Here is a 19023-nt window from a genome sequence, read left to right on the forward strand (position 1 = left end):
TGTAATTCCTTGAAAGTGGTGTCACAGGTAGATAGCGTCATAAAGAAAGCTTCTGGTACATTATCCTTCATAAATCAAAAGTATTGAATACAAGAGTTCGGATGTTCTGTTGAAATTATATAACATGTTGGTGAGGCCTAATTTGGAATATTGTGTGCAGTTTTGGTCACCTACCTACAGGAAGGATGGAAATAAGATTTAAAGAGTTCAGAAAAAATTTACAATGATGTTGCCGGGGCTTGAGGATCTGAGTTATAGGGAAAGGTTAAATAGGTTCAGACTTTATTCCCTAGAGCGTAGAAGATTTAATAGAAGTATACAAAATTATGATAGGTATAGACAGGGTAAATACAAGCAGGCTTTTTCCACTGAGGTTGGGTGAGACATACTAGGAATCATGAGTTAAGGGTGAAAGGTGAATTGTTTAAGGGAATCATGAGGGGGAACTTCTTCACTCAGAGGGTGAACAAGCTACCAGTGAAAGTGGTGGATGCAGGGTCAATTTCAACATTTAAGGGAAATCTGGATAGGTACATGGCTGGGAGGGATATGGTCTGGGTACATGTTGATGGGTCTAGTCAGATTAATGGTTTTGCCGCAGACTAGCTGGGCCAAGAGGTCTGTTTCTGTGCTGTAGGATGTAGGGGACACAGTTGAAACCCACACATTAACATGGAGATCATGTGCATAGACTGCACACAGACAGCAGCTGAACCGGGATCAGACCTGCGTGCTGCACCGGTGAGGAAATAACACAACTGCTGAGCCACTATGCTAATGTCCAAAGATACTTTGAATTGAGATTGGTCTTCTTGAAAACATCACAGATCCCTTTTCAGTATTTCAGTCTGGAAATTAACTGCCCCAGTACTTTTTTAAAAACTTTTTGATCAACTCTGAGATATTACATTTCCTTGAGAGGAGGATCTTATTTGGCTTTAGCACTAAATGGATCTATGTTGAAATCTAATTTCTAAGCAAAGGTTCCTTCCCTTGGGTTTCCTGTCACTTACAGTTCTTTTCCACATGCTAATACCTTCCAATGGCTCATTGCCTGATGAGACACATAAAGGTGTAAACCATCTTCGTCCCTCACCACTTTCTGCCGTTTTTCTTATTTGTTCAAAGTCCCTTTAGATTTTTGTCTCATTATGAATATTCCCACCTTACCCTAATCCAAATATTCTAATTCATGACCCACAGACAACATTCTCATGAAATTGGGGATATGTTTATTTTCAGATTAAACTGCAATTCCCAATTCAGAATTTTGAAAATACCTTGAGAAAAATAAGAAAACTTAACAAAGATGTTCTGGTCTAGAATAAATATTATCATTTCATGTTATTCCTTCTTTAGTCAGTTTTATCTGATCATAAATGATTGGATTTGCAATTTGCTGCAGGTAATTGTAAATTGTTGCTGAATTACACTTCATATGTTATCAGAAACAACATGAACATGTAGATAACAAAACTGTCTGTGCGTGTGTGTGAGCGTGTGTGTGTGAGCGTGTGTGTGTGTGTGTGTGCGTGAGCGAGTGTGTCTGTGTGTGAGTGTGTGATTCATTTATGCTGTTTAAGTGCAGAAGTTGGCTTCTGTAGGAGTTGGGGAGCAAAAGAAAGAAGTAGTCTGTTTTTTTTCGATTAGCATTGAACTATTTTTGTGTGAGAGCAGTGGGGGTTTGCTTCATCTGTGCCAGCACGTAAAATGATATTCCTCTGCCTTCTGTTCTGCTATGATTGACATTCTTTTCAAACTCCACATCACTGCTTTGCCTCATCTTATCATTTATCTCTCTTGTACCTTGAGCTAATATCAGAAATATAACGTTGACCTTTATCTGAGCATGACAAATCTCATTATAGGTCACATGACTCTATTCTTGCCTCTGTGAGAGGATGTTGGGTCTAGACCCACATGGGTGATTTTTTTTTCATTTTAAATTTTATTTGTAAAGAGATAGCAAGAAATAGAAAAACAAACCACAGTGAATGGTTTCCTTTGCATTGGTAGGGTCAGTCAGTCTATACATTCATAGTTTCCAGTTCTGTATATTTGTGATGTGAGCACGTTTTGTGTACAGGGAGCACAATTGCCATCCTCTGTGACCACGCCCACCCGTATGCTACAAAACACCTTGTGTTTAAGAGGCTTTTACACTGGGCTTAACATCTTAGTGCCTAGTGGTACAGGGGCCTAAGGCTGCAATCCTTCCCCTCCTTTGTGTTGGCTGCACCAGTGTATCCCTCAGTATGAACTCCTGCACTCTGGCATTCCCTTATGGATGTCTTGATTTAATGAGAAATTAAGTTTCAGGAAGACCAAAGTGTGTCTCTCACCATGTTGGTGATCTTCCAGCACCCCTGGATATCGATCTCTGTAGGTATCCCTGGGAAAAGTCTGCAGAACACAATATCCTCTGTCATGCAGCTGCTCAGGATAAGCCCAACGAAAGTACCTTACATCTCTTTCCAGGCCTTTGCAAATGCACAGTTCACAAAAAGGTCTCTCTCAGCAGCCATTCCAGGGGCAGGGTCCATTGGGACTGAGTCTCCAACCATGCAGGAAGGATCTGATGAGTGGAGTTCCTCTCACTGCCAGGAAGCAAAGACTTATTGCTTATTGGTGAGTTCTGCTCGTGCTGCATTATGCCAAATGGCTTTGACTGTCTACTTGGGGCATAAAACCTCATAGAATCCACCACATCCTTCTCCTGCCGTGCTTAAAGGACATTTAGTGCTAACCTCTGCCTGATGGACTTGTGGGGAGTCCGCATTTTCTTAATTCCCAAAATAAACTTTGTTCATAATAAAATATACATTTGAAAAGAAACACGGTGCAAGTCTTTATGATCTTAGTGTCATTTGATCAATGCATTCAGTAGTGTTAGCACTTGTTTTAATCATGGGACCATTATTACACTCATGTATGGCTCTCTGGGGAGATACATTCTTTCACTGGCCTTTTCTCCTTGGAGCGATGGAGGATGAGAGGTGACCTGATAGAGGTGTATAACATGATGAGGGGCATTGATCATGTGGATAGTCAGAGGCTTTTTCCCGGGGCACAATTGGCTGACACGAGAGGGCACAGTTTTAAGGTGCTTGGAAATAGGTACAGAGGAGATGTCAGCGGTAAGTTTTTTACACAGAGTGATGAGTGCGTGGAATGGGCTGCTGGCAATGGTGTTGGAGGCGGATATGATAGGGTCTTTTAAGAGACTCCTGGATAGGTATGGTACATGGAGTTTAGAAAAATGGACAGCTATGAATAACCCTAGATAATTTCTAAAGTAAGTACATATTCGGCACAGATTTGTGGGCCATAGGGCCTGTATTGTGCTGTAGGTTTTCTATGTTTCTATTATTTAAGAGCCTTCCCCACCAGACTCAACCCTTCAATGTCCATTAGCAGAAGATCCCTAGACTTTAGGTCTTCCCCACAGGGCATTAGCTGAACCAAGCCTCTGTGCATCTTTTAACACCTGTTGCTGCAGCCTGGACTGTGGCAGTTGACAGCATTCCCTGGTGGACATTTTGCTATGCTGGAAGACCAATGAGTTTTGGGCAGGTTAAAGAGTGTCTTTCACTGAGTTAATAATCTTCCAGCGGGAGGGGGGGTGGGGGGTGGGTGTGTGTCTGTCCCTGGCAATATCCCGTATATCAGAGAGCCATCTGTACACACCTGCTTGAGATGAACTGAGACGAAACCCCCTGCATCCTTTTCCAGACCCTCACAGCAAATCCACAGTCGGCAAAGAGGTGGGTGACTATCTCCTCCTGAGTACAGTATATGTTGGACATTATATTTCGACCATAAAGGAAGGGTCTGACTAGGACGCCCCTTAACATTGCCGACAAAGCAAGTTGACGGTGCTTGTTGGTCAGTTCAGGTGACGAGGCATTCGGACAGATGATCTGGACAGTACGCTATCCACTGGGTCGTTGTCCCACAGTACCTGCAAGACATCAGCACAAAGATCTAAGGTTTTTTTTACTTCAAAATTAAATTTGACTCATAATGAAAAAGAACAAACAGTGTAAAACATTTTACATTCATGGTCAATATATTCAGAACTGTAACTTACTTTAAAAAAACACGGAACCATTGCCATTCATGTGGCCCTCTGGTGACACGCCATTGCAATGTATGGAGACAAGGACTCTTCATGCCATCCTAGGTAATCCGCAGGGACTTGCCCATAGATCTACGTGTGAAACCTGGCCATTCTTTGCTCTGCAGTACAGACTGAATGCTGCACTGCTAAAGGTGTCACGTTATGCCATGCTTCCTCTTTCAGACCATGCGGCACTAGTCTGAACGGGAAAAGGTGGTTGCCTCCTACCTACTGGCAAATATCTTTTCTTCCTGTCATCTACCACTGATTATCTGAATATTATCACACTTTTGCTGTGGAAAATTGCAATATGCAGTTTGGCCCCCTCATTTTCCACATTACATCATCGGTTGCATATTAATAGCAGCTTGATGATAGTATAGTACTTCAACGGGACTTCAGACTATGACACATTCTGGAGACACAAGAGAATGCAATTGCTGGAATCTTAAAAACCAACTGCTGGAAGAACTCAGGGAGTCAAGGAAAATCTGTGAAAGCAAAGAGATGGTTTGATACTTCAGGATGAGGGGGACTCCGATACGGGGTGAGAGAGATTGGCTGGTTGAATGGTGTTGCAACAGCAACCTTGCACTCAGTGTCAACAAGACTAAGGAATTAATTGTGGACTTCAGGAAAGAGAAGTCAGGAGAACAATACGCTAGTCTGAATTGACGGCTCAGTGATTGGGAAGGTGAGGAGCTTCAAGTTCCCGGGCATCTACATCTCAAAGGATCTGTCCTGGCCCAGCGTACTTATGTAATCATGAAGAAGGCACGCCACCAGCTCTACTACACTCGGAGTTTGAGGAGATTTATTATGTCACCAAAGGCTCTTGCAAATTTCTGTAGATATACAGTGGAGAGCATTTTGACTCGTAATGCTGCGGCTAGGTATGGAACCTCCAACGCAGAGGATTGCAAGAGGCGGTAGAAGATTGGAGACTCATGTACCTCCATGACAGGTATAGGAGGAAGCTTGAGTGGAAACTCCAGCAGAACAACATGAGAGAGGACTGGAATGGGATGAGGACCATCACTGGGTTCTGGCAAACTAGCAACAGAGGAGCTGAAGGCAGTGTGGACAGGACCAATGAACTAAACCTGTTCTTCAACAGATTTGACACTGTGGTCCCTGTCCACCCCCCCACATGATTCATCTGTTGTCGGCCCTCAACCAACACATACTCCACTCTCCCCTCCTACCCCTCCTCACAGCCCCCCACCCTGCTCTCGTGACTACACCCCTCCCCCACCTGAAACCACCACGGTGGGCTTTACAGCTGAACAAGTGAGAAGACAGCTGAAACGTCTCCACCCAAGCAAGGCTGCAGGCCCGGATGGTGTCAGCCCCAGGGTGCTCAAAGCCTGTGCCCCCCAGCTATGTGGGGTATTTCACCATGTCTTCAACCTGAGCCTGAGTCTCCAGAGGGTTCCTGTGCTGTGGAAGATGTCCTGCCTTGTCCCTGTACCGAAGACACCGCGCCCCAGTGGCTCCAATGACTACAGACCAGTGACATTGACCTCCCACATCATGAAGACCCTGGAGATACTTGTTCTAGAGCAGCTCCGGCCTATGGTTAGGCCACACTTAGACCCCCTCCAATTCGCCTACCAGCCCCAACTAGGAGTTGAGGATGCCAACGTCTACCTGCTGAACCATGTCTACGCTCACCTGGACAAGCCAGCGAGCACTGTGAGGGTCATGTTTTTTGACTTCTCCAGTGCGCTTAACACCATCCGCCCTGCTCTGCTGGGTGAGAAGCTGACAGTGATGCAGGTGGATGCTTCCCTGGTGTCATGGATTATTGATTACCTGACTGGCAGACCACAGTATGTTCACTTGCAACACTGTGTTTCAGACAGAGTGGTCAGCAGCACTGGGGCTCCACAGGGGACTGTCCTGTCTCCCTTTCTCTTCACCATCTACACCTCGGACTTCAACTACAACACAGTCTTGCTATCTTCAGAAGTTTTCTGATGACTCTGCCATAGTTGGATGCATCAGCAAGGGAGATGAGGCTGAGTACAGGGCTACGATGGGAAACTTTGTCACATGGTGTGAGCAGAATCATCTGCAGCTTAATGTGAAAAAGACTAAGGAGCTGGCGGTGGACCTGAGGAGGGCTAAGGCACTGGTGACCCGTTTCCATCCAAGGAGTCAGTGTAGACATGGTGGAGGATTACAAATACCTGGGGATACAAATTGACAATAAATTGGACTGGTCAAAGAACACTGAGGCTGTCTACAAGAAGGGTCAGAGCCGTCTCTATTTCCTGAGGAGAATGAGGTCCTTTAACATCTGCCAGACGATGCTGAGGATGTTCTACGAGTCTGCGGTGGCCAGTGCTATCATGTTTGCTGTTGTGTGCTGGGGCAGCAGGCTGAGGGTAGCAGACACCAACAGACTCAACAAATTCATTTGTAAGGCCAGTGATGTTGTGGGGGTGGAACTGGACTCTCTGACGGTGGTGTCTGAAAAGAGGATGCTGTCCAAGTTGCATGCCGTCTTGGACAATGTCTCCCATCCACTCCATGATGTACTGGTTAGGCACAGGAGTACATTCAGCCAGAGACTCATTCCACCGAGATGCAACACTGAGCATCATAGGAAGTCATTCCTGCCTGTGGCCATCAAACTTTACAACTCCTCCCTCGGAGTGTCAGACACCCTGAGCCAATAGGCTGGTCCTGGACTTATTTCCACCTGGAATAATTTACTTATTGTTATTTAATTATTTATGGTTTTATATTGTTATGGTTTTATATTTCTACACTATTCTTGGTTGGTGCGACTGTAACGAAACCCAATTTCCCTCGGGATCGATATGTCTGTCTGTCTGATAGGCACAATCCCCTCTGCCGTTGAGGACATCGACAAGATGTGGTGCTTCAAGAAGGCACCATTAAAGATCCTCGCCATCCAAGACATGCTCTCTTCACATTACTACCATGGTGGGGGGTGTGAAGACCCATACTCGAAGTTTTAAGAACTGTCTTCTCCCTCTGCAATTGGATTTCTTAACGATCCATGAACACTACCTTGTTATTTGTCTTTTGTACTATTTATAACTTTTTGTAATTTTTATGTATTATGCTACACTGCTGCTGCAAAGCTACAAATTTCATGACCTCTGTCAGTGATAATAAACTGATTCTGATTCATCCTCTGTCACATCACTCCCTCAATCCTATATACACTGGCACTTTTCCTTTTACACTCAGTCCTGATTCTGTGCCTTGACCTGACACATTTGCCATTCCTTTGCCTTTTCAGATGGTGCATGACCTGCTAGGTTCTTCCAGCAGTTTATTTTTTGCTGGTGAAAGATTCTTTCAGATGATCTCACTTTAAAAATAATCCTGCCAATTTATTTTGTGTACTTTGTGCTCCGTAGGCTGACTAACACAGCATGGATACAGACAGAGGTATACATTCTCAGCATGTTTTCGGTTTGACCCTAATTATTCTTCCAGCATTCATTAACAATTCACACATGGCATCTTTGCACTTCATCCAGGCACACGCCAAGGTAATTGCAATCAAGTAAAAGACCAAAAGGTTGAAATTAAGCTTCAGTAAAAGTGGGGATCTTAAGGAGGATCTTATAAATGTGGCAAGTAAATAATCAGAATTCTACACAGTGAAACCAGAGGAGTGCAGTGTAACTTTACAATATTTGTATAAAACTTCCAAAGCTTTATGTAACTTTGGATGTAAGGTCACTGCTGTCACCTTCTTCTTAGTCAGGCCCTCAGGGCTGAGGATGATCCGCTTCCACCCCAGTTTCATTTATTCTGAGGTAGTTCATCCTCTGCAGGGCAGACTCAATGGGCCAAATGGCCTAATTCTGCTCCTATGTCTTATAGCCTTAATGAGACTATTGTGGAAGTGCTGACTCTTCCATAGATGGAGCCTGACAGACAGCCAGGTGGTTAGTGTGTGAGTTCAGGTGCTCCTTTTGGTGTTTTTCCCATCCTTCCATGTACTCCTGATGCTTACTCTCAACGTAACCCAGAACGTTCTTCCTCCACCTTGAGCAGTCAAGGACAAGGAATTCCTAACAGTTAATAATGATTTTGCATCGTTGCACCGTTTCCTTGGTTCATTGGGAATATGCTTCTTGTGAAAGGGCTTGGAGTAGACAGTCTGTTGTGAGTCTCTGGCATTGTACTGACTGGGTGTAATTTGGGTCTCAGTTCTGGGAATATTGGCCCAGGGGTGGATACTGATGTTGGGTTGCTTACCTGCCAGTGAATCTGGAGGATTTTGCAAAGAATGCACAGGTGGCATCTTTCCATTGTCTTGAGGATTCTGCTGCAGGTTTGCATATCTCAGAGGTAGATACGACAGGGATCTCTACTGCCCGACAGGGATCTCTACTGCCCGTTGACCATGAGCTATGCTCCAGGCCTTAGGTCTTGACTTTCGAATATCCATTTCCTCAATTGGCCAAAGCTCCACCTGGCACATTTTGCATTATCAATGTCCGACATTTGCTGCGTGTCCTGAGATAAGTGGGGCACACTTTGCAAGTTCGTACCTTGAACCTTCATCGTTGCAGTGCAGTGAAATGCAGCAGGGGCAGGTTAGTGAAGAGCCTTCTCGTGTGATTGTTGAGTCTAAGACTTATAAACAATGGCCTGGTGCTTGGATAAACAGAAGAAAGACAGCAGCAAATTATTGTCCACAACATACCAGTGAAACCCACTCCTGCTAGCTACTACTCAGTCACTCTATTCTCAATACTCTTAGCCACTAGTTAGGTGATGAAATGTGTCAACAACAGTATTGTCACCCTAAAATACATCTCCACACTGATCTCCCCCTGGTGCTCCCCTCCCCCTTTCTTTCTCCCTAGGCCTCCCATCCAACGATCCTTTCCCTTCTCCAGCTCTGTATCCCTTTTGCCAATCACCTTTCCGGCTCTCAACTTCCCCCCACCCCCTCTGGTCTTCTCTTATCATTTTGCATTCCCCCCCCCCCCGTCCTCCTACTTTCAAATCTCTTACTATCTTTCCTTTCAGTTAGTCCTGATGAAGGGTCTCAGCCCGAAACGTCGACAGCGCTTCTCCTTATAGATGCTGCCTGGCCTGCTGTGTTCCACCAGCATTTTGTGTGTGTGGCTCTCCACACTAATGTTCATTTTGGGTTCTGATGAAGTCACACAGTTCCAGATTGCATTCTATATTTATCTAAATATGGACAAAGGCACTTGATGTAAAGATGGTCACTAAGTATCTGATCAACAGGAAGCCACAAAATCAAAAGAGAAAACTAGTCAGGCTGCCATCATGCCAGTTGTGGCTGTTGTGAGCTGATCACCTCAACTCTAGAACACCACCACAGCAGTTCCTTAGGCCAGACTAAACTATCTTCAGGTCTCTTTCCTTAGTATGTCAGAAATAAGAACATCATTGATGGTTGCATAATGTAAATTTAATTTACGATTGCTGATGTAATGAACTAGCTATGTCCATATTTAGGTGTGGGAATAGTATGTTAATCAGTAAATAATATTTGGGCTGACAAGTGCCAGGCAATTTCCATCAACACAGGGTTGAGCCACTAGCTTTTACATTAAATGGCGATCCAGTGTTGGTCCTTCAGTATTGATGTGCCTGAAACAATAGGACCAGCCGGAAATATAAACTGTGGTTGGAAAAGCAGGTCTGGAGCTTCTTATCTGAGGAAATGTGCTTGCCTTACTCTATCCATCATCTAAAATGTACAAACCGGGAGAGGAAATCAAACTAACTCTCCACTAGCCTGGATGAATGCAGTTCCGGCAACATTTAACATGTTTGGCATCATTCTGGAGAAGCCAACTTCATGACTCCCTCCATCACCTATGCAATGAAGATTCAATGCATCTCATCTACAAGATGCACTCCAGGAGCTCAACAAGTCTGCTCACACCCCCCAGACTCAATACTCAACACCTCGCAAACTTCTGAACTTTATCAGTAAGATGCATGTTCCCTTCCCAGCCACACACCATCCTGACATGAAATTACATCACTTCTCCTTCACTTATTAGAGGGCCTAATCTTGTATCTCCATACTCAATTATTCTAGAAAGGATAAAAACAGAGAAAGCAGAAAGTAGGTTCCGCTGCTTGAAACTGTGGAGTATTTTTGTTCAAATTTTATTTCAGAACTCCAGCATCTGCAGTTTTTAAAAGTTTTCACCAGAAGGACTGTAGTAACTGAAGGTGGAGGCTCATCATCTCCTTCCTAAGTGCAAATAGAGATGAACAATAAATGCTAACCATGTGAAACCATAGGTAATTTAGTTTAAAAACAAGGTTCCACAAGCAACAATAATAAAATGATCAACTAATTTATTTCAAAGGTTTCAAAGGTACATTTAATGTCAGAGAAGTGCATCCTAAAATTCTTACTCTTTGCAAACATTCAGGAAAACCCCAAAGAATGAATGACAGTTAAATGTTAGAACCCCAAAGCCCCCCCAGCTCCTCCCTCCCACGCACAAGCAGGCAATGACCCCCCCCCCCCCACCAGCAAAAAAGCATCCACACTCCCCTCCAACCACTCAGGCATGCAGCAAAGCATCAATAAAGACACAGACTTGTAGTACCCCAAAGACTACTTGTTCACCTGGTAATTTGACATACAACAGGCTCTCTCTCTCCCTAATAAAGGAGAAAGAGATGTCCCTGTTTCACAGCAAGAGGCGAGACATAACAGAACAACTCGCTGATTTATGATGTTAAAAATCTGTTGTGTTGCCTTAATTGAGCTCTGTGCCCAAAGAACTCGGGTCTCTGGGCACATAGCCAGCAGCCAGCTTGCTACTTTTGATCGTCCGTCTCCCTCAACACACCAGTTTCCTGCAGAGGCACCGACCTCGAGTCCGCCAGTCTCCAGAGCCGTGAAATCCCGGAACCCTGAAGGCACACTCATCTTCTAGGCGTGTCCTTGGTGTGTCGAATAGCAGCAATCGTGAGCAGGTCCCATTCCTGCAAAGAGCCAAATTCAGTGTGTAACTCCAGGTCAGGGTCTTCAAAAGAACCCTGAAAGGGAAAAATAGAGATACTAAAGATAGAAATAGAGCTGTTTCTGAAGATGCAAGCAAAGGAGTCGCTGTTAGGCACCACTGTCCTAAGCTGCACCTATTTGTGTTGTTAATAAATTGGATGCATGATAGGAAAAGGAATCAAGTAAAGAGGGGATTTCAGGCATTTGTACTCAGTGACCACTTTATTAGGAACTCCCTGTTGCCCAGTCACAAGGTTTGACATGCTGTGCATTCAGTGCTGCTCTTCTGCAAACCATTGTTGTAACTCATGGTTATTTGAGTTACTCTTACTTTCCTGTCATTTTGAACCAGTCTATCCATCCTTCTCTGACTACTCTCGTTAACAAGGCATTTTTGCCCACAGAATTGTCACCCACTGGATTTTGTTTTGTTTTTCGCACCTTCTCTGTAAACACTAAAGAGCGTTTGAATGAAAATCCAGTTTCTGAGGCTACTTGCACACTACACCGGATATATCCGTAACCAAAGCTTTTTCTCTTTGTTTTTATCCTTCGTCCAGACTAAAATGGCGTTTTTGTCCCCCGAAACCGGAGCTTTTCAGAAACGCTTTCCAGGGTGGGTATTTTTGAAACCGCTGCTCGGGCAGATCAGTGTGGACGGGGTAACCGGAGACTTTTGAAAACGCTGTCAGACGGCAGCACGCTATTTCATTGTTTTCTTGAATGCAACCTAACAATTTCAGAACAGATGGCAAAGAGACTGAAGTAAGAAGAGTTAGAAATGTACTCACCAAATACTTTGACCCATAACTTACTGAATGAATAAGTATACTCAGTTTGCCCTGTTTTCTGTCCTTGCTCATGTGAAGGTGGTTTACCTATTTATGCAAGTACTTCTCTGACAATAGATGTGTAACAGCCTAATGTAACATTGTATGGAAATACAAGATAATACTGATGCAGACATGTTTTATACATTCAACAAGGTGCTTTGTTAATGCAACAGAGTCAGTCAGTTTTTCAATGTTTGTCATCAGCCGGGTCAACCTGTCCGTGAACTCCCTGTCGGTTGCCTCCATACACTCCAGTATTTGTTTTTTTTTTACTTTCAAGTTCTCCTGCGCGAAAGTCAACAGCTGTCTGTCGTTTTAAGTTTTTCTAGTCTGTAACTACACAAACGTGCACTTTTACGGCGAGATCCGACACCAAACATGTCGCTTGTTTTCGGTAGGTGTGTCCTGCGCATGCGCAGTAGGAGGAAATTCGCTGAAATCTCCGTTTCAATGTGGATAGAGATATTTTCAAAAACACATGATGTGGACGCCTATCGTTTTTACGCAAAACCGGCATTTTCAAAATTATCCGGTCTAGTGTGTATGTAGCCTGAGATACACAATCCACCCCAAATGGCAGCAACAATTAATAGTCATTCAACATCATTTTACCCACCGTACTAATCAACAAGTTACAAAACCTGGGCCTCTGTATCTCCGTCTGCAATTGGATCCTTGATTTACTCACCAGGCGACGACAGTCAGTGTGCATCGAAAGCAACATCTCCTCCTTGCTGATTATCAACACTGGGGCATCTCAAAGATGCATGTTTAGCTATTGCTCTACTCTCTGTTCACCCACAACTGTGTGGCTAGGAGCAGTTCAAATGCCACCTACAGATTTGCTGATAACACAACTCTTGTTGGCAGAATTTTAGACGGCGACGAGGAAGCAGACTAAGGCGAGACAGACCAGCAGGTTCAGTGGTGTCACAACAAGAACCTTGTACTCAACGTCAGTAAAAGCAAGCAATTGATTGTGGATGGCAGGAAGGGTAAACTGAGGGTAAACCCAGTCCTCATTGAAAGATCAACAGTGGAAAGTGTGAGTAGTTTCACATCCTGGGTGTCAACACCTCTGAAGATCTATCCCGTGCCCAACATATTGATGCAATTACAAAGAAGGCACAGCAGCTATTTTTCATTAGGAGTTTGAGGAGACTTGGTTATGTAAGACTCTCGCAAAGTTGTACATTTGTACCATGGAGAGATACTCTAACTGGTTGCACCACTGCCTGTTATGGAGGGGCCACTGCACAGGTTCAAAAAAAGCAGCAGAATGCTGCAAATACAGCCAGCTCCATCATGGGCACTAGCTGCCCCAGCTCTGAGGGCATCTTCAAAAGGTGATGCCTCTCAAAGGTGGCATCTACCATTAAGGACTCCTAACACCCAGGATGTGCCCTCTTCTCATTGCTACCATTAAAGAGGGGGTACAAGAACCTGAAGACACACTCAAAATTTTAGGAACAGCTTCTTCTCCACTGCCATAAGATTTCTTAATGGACAATGAGCCCACATAATCTACCTCATTATTCTTTTCCTCTTTTTGCTCATGTTTTGCCCTCCTTATATAATGTTTTAAATATATGTATTTTTAAATTGTATATTGCAATCTTCTGCTGCCACAAAACAATATACTTCCTGACGTATGCCACAGATATCAAACCCGATTCCAATTCGGAATCTGATTCATTCCACGGTCAAAGTCACTTACATCACATTTCTTTCCATTGTGATGTTTGGTCTGAACATCGTGACAGTGCCTGCATGCTTTTCTGCATTGTGCTGCTGGCCACTGATCCCCCTAAACTGTGCAGCCTCACCGTAACTGTAATATTCCCGTGCACATGGCCTTTCTTACCACGCATTTTCTTTTATCTAATGCTTTTATTAAAGTGCAGTGCAGTTTTCAGTCCGTATAAAAATTTCCTGCTCAGAAGCAATGGCACAGCTGTAAAATAAATCAGAACTAACCTTGTTGCTGCTACATAACTGGCTGCTTAGATGTTTCCATTAATGAGCAGGTGTGCAGACCTATCTAATAAAGTGGCCAGTGAGTGAACCTGTAAGGCAAAGGAACTGAGTCTGGGAAGTCTGAAATTTTGTGAGACTGTAGATTACAAATATATAACTGCACCAATATTCCATCTAAAAAATGGAATTAAAGGTTTCAAATTATGTGGTGCAGTATTTGACAAAAAATAACCTATTACTGCTGATGCATAGTGTATATCTGAAAATTTCACTAATCTGTTTGCTCCATGGATATGTCTCCTATATGTTTTCCACTTGCGTTTTTAATTTCCAATGCCTGCTGGATTTTTATTTCGCTTTTTTTTCCGCGACATTAGTTGAAGTGTCGTTTGTTTACTATATACCAGGTTGCCTCTAACCTTCTATTCAAGGACATATTTACAACAGTTCAGATTCACTGTTTAAAGAGGGGACAAGAATACCGCTTTTGGTGATAGCAGTAATCCCATCTGCTTTAATAAATTCAAACCAAAAGTAGCAATTGTCTGTTTTGCTCAGTTTCCTGTAAAGGAGAACATTTCAGCCCATTAAAAGACTAAAGCTGTGAAGTAGTGGGGGAGAATGAAACACTCAAATGTCAATCAGAGCTCATTCGTCATTTTGAAATGCCCGATTGTACGGGCAGGCAGCCTCAAGGCATTTACCACACGGCTGTGAGAGAAAGCTGGTATTTTTATGGTGCATACACTTACCGGAGCGCTCTGCATCTGTTTGGTGAAAGAAGGGTGGGAGAGAGCTATTATTTAGGGCAGATAACAGGAAGTTGAATGCAGACAAAGCCCCACCCACTAACAGCATGGTTGCTGCTGAGGCAAGTGTGAAGCGAACAAAGAAATGACAAGCAAAACAGTAAACTGTGCTGGTAACATTCCAAGCGGTATACTTTCCCTGCTCATCTGGCTTACGCTAGCTGGAAAATTTCAAAGCTGATTTGATCTCTGAAACAGCAGCAAGGTGTTGTTGCCAATTTGCAGGTAAGTCCAACAGCGTCTCCCTTGTATATGAATAAAAATGCTTTCCGTGCTCTTTATTTCTGAATATTGGGGAACGAATTTAAAAAAGGCGGCTCTGAGCTTGGTGTTTGACTAATGATCGTATTTGGACCACGAGAACCGTAGTCTCCTAGTCCACAACCTTGTAAATGTCTATTTCAATTATTTTTGAAGCTTTGAATATATCCTACACAGAGGAATAAATTTGCGGGCAAAACATACGATCGTGTCTTCTCAAGGTTGTTTATGTCTATATATTCCAGATACTGCGTTCGGAGTATTTTTTAAATAAACACCGAGCTCTCTGAATTCCCGGTATTTTTGTAGTGTTCTGTGCATAATGCACTTCCCATGTTGACCCATTGTCCCAGACTGCAGGGACTCCGCTTTCTGGCTGACAATCTGCAGCCAGTCCTGCTTTCTGTTGGGTTCAAAAGGGAGATTATTGCGGTACTTTCTGCTCACAGCAGCATTTCTGGGACATGAAATATGTTGATATCTTCTCAACTGGTCAGATCTAGTCCAGGATAGAATTATGAACGGAGGAATATCCGTGAGCATTTTCTGCACTGCCTACTATCAGCAAAACTTGTGAGATGTGGAACTTGGCTGATGTTCGCCTTCCTTGTCAGGAATTAGCGTTACGTAGAAAATGTTATCAATTTTCACTGGAGAACTAAACATTAAATGTCAATGCTTGTGACATTTAGAAGACTAAGTAGGTGTGTTTGCAATGTAAGAAAGCCTTTCTGCTCCTCTTAGCTGCTGTATGAGGTGACTTCCCCAACAGATATCCTTGCAGGATTCATTAATTACCCAGTCTAAAAGCAAAAAGTGGGTAGGAATTTTTGGAGAGCAGATATTTTACCAAGGCTTGGATTTAGATTTTTTTTTACAATTGCACTAAAAAATTTAAAAGTGTAAATAGAATTAAGTTATTAAAAAGTAGATATCCACTCTAGCAAATTCTAATCTTAATTACATCTTGATGTTTGCTGAACAGCTCGATCCAATGATCTGTTTTTCAGAAGTTATAGGTGGCAACTTTTTTTTACAACACCAAAGCGGCCATATCCTCTTTTTCAGCCTGAATAATGTTAACTGACTGATTGGGGTGGTGGGGGTAGACTCAAGTCTTACCCTCAGTCCAGAGGATAAATACTCAGGAATTGATTAACCACGCATCTGAACATGTCAGTTATGGTAGCAATTTATCACAATACTAAGAAAGTTCTGTGTAATCTTTGGGATGAAGCATTAATCTGATGTGCCTACTCTGTTGTCTTCAGTGACACTGGACATATTCCAATACCTCTCCTTCACTACTGCAGCAGCAATTTGCATTTATATAGCAGTTAATAATAAAAAAAAGCTTTCACAAGAGGCTTCAGAACAGTATTATGAAAGAAAAATTGATAGAGCTGTGTGAGGACATGTAAAACACTTAACCAAGATATTGATCAAACAGGCATTTTTTGAGGAACATTATAAAGGGTGAGGAATTTGGTAGCTAGGTCAAGGATTTATAGTGAGGATTGCAGAGCCTGGGGACTCTGAAATAAAAGGCACTGTGATGAATCATTGAGAGGTTAAGTCGGGATGTGCAAGACGTTAGGATCAGAGAAGCAGATAGATCTTCGCAAGGTTTTAAGGTTGGCAGAGATTACAAGGGTAGAAAGATACGAAGCTGTGATATTTGAAAGGTATGGGAATTTTAAAAAGAGGCATTGCTGGGTGAGAGCTGCAATTGTTCCTTCAGTGATTAGGTGATGGGACCTGAAAAATTTAGGATATGGTTGGTAGACTTTAGTGATTAGGATTCTCGTTACTTCTTCAATTCACTCTTTCATGCAAAAGATTCTTAAAAGTCCAACACCACCAGGTTCACAAACAGCTTCATAGCTACAACCATCAGGTTCTTGAATTCCCCTTCCTCAGTAACACAATATCACAGACCGTCTCTAGCCCTACCTCAGTAACAGAATATCACAGACCATCTCTAGCCCTATCTCAGTAACAGAATATCACAGACAGTCTCTAGTCCTTCCTCAGTAACAGAATATCACAGACCGTCTCTAGCCCTACCTCAGTAACAGATTATCACAGACCGTCTCTAGCCCTTCCTCAGTAACAGAATATCACAGACCATCTCTAGCCCTATCTCAGTAACAGAATATCAAAGACAGTCTCTAGTCCTTCCTCAGTAACAGATTATCACAGACCGTCTCTAGCCCTTCCTCAGTAACAGATTATCACAGACTGTCCCTAGCCCTACCTTCCTCAGTAACAGAATATCACAGACCGTCTCTAGCCCTACCTCAGTAACAGATTATCACAGACTGTCCCTAGCCCTACCTTCCTCAGTAACAGAATATCACAGACCGTCACTAGCCCTACCTCAGTAACAGATTATCACAGACCGTCACTAGCCCTACCTCAGTAACAGATTATCACAGACCGTCACTAGCCCTACCTCAGTAACAGATTATCACAGACCGTCTCTAGCCCTTCCTCAGTAACAGATTATCACAGACCGTCTCTAGCCCTACCTCAGTAACAGATTATTACAGACCGTCTCTAGCACTACCTCAGTAACAGATTATCACAGACCGTCTCTAGCCCTACCTCAGTAACAGATTATCACAGACCGTCTCTAGCCCTACCTCAGTAACAGATTATCACAGACCGTCTCTAGCCCTACCTCAGTAACAGATTATCACAGACCGTCTCTAGCCCTTCCTCAGTAACAGATTATCACAGACCGTCTCTAGCCCTACCTCAGTAACAGATTATCACAGACCGTCTCTAGCCCTACCTCAGTAACAGACTATCACAGACCGTCTCTAGCCCTACCTCAGTAACAGACTATCACAGACTGTCTCTAGCCCTACCTTCCTCAGTAACAGATTATCACAGACCGTCTCTAGCCCTTCCTCAGTAACAGAATATCACAGACCGTCTCTAGCCCTTCCTCAGTAACAGAATATCACAGACCGTCTCTAGCCCTACCTCAGTAACAGACTATCACAGACCGTCTCTAGCCCTACCTCAGTAACAGACTATCACAGACTGTCTCTAGCCCTACCTTCCTCAGTAACAGATTATCACAGACCGTCTCTAGCCCTTCCTCAGTAACAGAATATCACAGACCGTCTCTAGCCCTTCCTCAGTAACAGAATATCACAGACCGTCTCTAGCCCTACCTCAGTAACAGACTATCGCAGACCGTCTCTAGCCCTACCTCAGTAACAGACTATCACAGACTGTCACTAGCCCTTCCTCAGTAACAGAATACCAGAGACCGTCACTAGCCCTACCTCAGTAACAGAATATCACAGTCTCTAGCCCTTCCGGAGTAACAGATTATCACAGACCGTCTCTAGCCCTTCCTCAGTAACAGATTATCACAGACCGTCTCTCGCCCTTCCTCAGTAACAGATTATCGCAGACCGTCACTAGCCCTTCCTCAGTAACAGAATATCACAGACCATCTCTAGCCCTACCTCAGTAACAGATTATCACAGACAGTCTCTAGCCCTACCTCAGTAACAGAATATCACAGACCGTCTCTAGCCCTACCTTCCTCAGTAACAGATTATCACAGACCGTCTCTAGCCCTACCACAGACTTGTTTCTGATTTTATTTTTTTCACGTCTTGTTTTGCACAGTCTTTTTCTTTGGTGTCTTGTATAATTTATGTTCTGTGTGTATTTGAATATGTGCCTAACATGCTACAGCAAGCAGGGTTTTTTTGTACCTTTACCTCCCTGTACTTGTGTACTTGAGAATAAACTTAATTTGACTTGATTTTAGTTGAAACAAAAAGATGAAAGGTTAACTTCACTTGTCACATGTACATAGAAACACAGTAAAAACCTGTCATTTGTCTCATCGACCAACGCAGTCCAAGGATGTTCTGAGAGCAACCCGCAAATCTTGCCATACTTCTGGTGCCAACGTAACATGCCCACTAATTACTAACTCTTACTAAGCCGTATATCTTTGAACTGTGGGAGGAAACATGGCACAGAGAGGAA

General features: G+C 43.4%; 1 protein-coding gene and 1 long non-coding RNA gene across 3 annotated transcripts in view; one reads left to right on the forward strand and one right to left on the reverse strand.

Moving 5' to 3' along the window:
• Positions 1–1285: 1285 nt before the first annotated feature.
• On the reverse strand, positions 1286–14776 carry LOC132391330 (uncharacterized). Its single transcript, XR_009511175.1, has 4 exons — positions 14686–14776; positions 10992–11158; positions 8369–8770; positions 1286–3961 (listed from the first exon to the last, which is right to left on the reverse strand). It is a non-coding gene; the product is annotated as an uncharacterized LOC132391330 (long non-coding RNA).
• The window catches only part of LOC132391329 (beta-galactoside alpha-2,6-sialyltransferase 2-like), a 91564-nt gene continuing 87291 nt past the window's right edge, over positions 14751–19023 (forward strand). For both annotated transcript variants that reach the window (XM_059964369.1, XM_059964368.1), the window contains exon 1: positions 14751–14967. The gene's annotated coding sequence lies outside the window, so the exon portion shown is untranslated. The remainder of the gene's footprint in view (positions 14968–19023) is intronic.

This window comes from Hypanus sabinus, chromosome 3 (genome assembly GCF_030144855.1).
Source record: "Hypanus sabinus isolate sHypSab1 chromosome 3, sHypSab1.hap1, whole genome shotgun sequence".
NCBI classification, from domain to species: domain Eukaryota; kingdom Metazoa; phylum Chordata; class Chondrichthyes; order Myliobatiformes; family Dasyatidae; genus Hypanus; species Hypanus sabinus.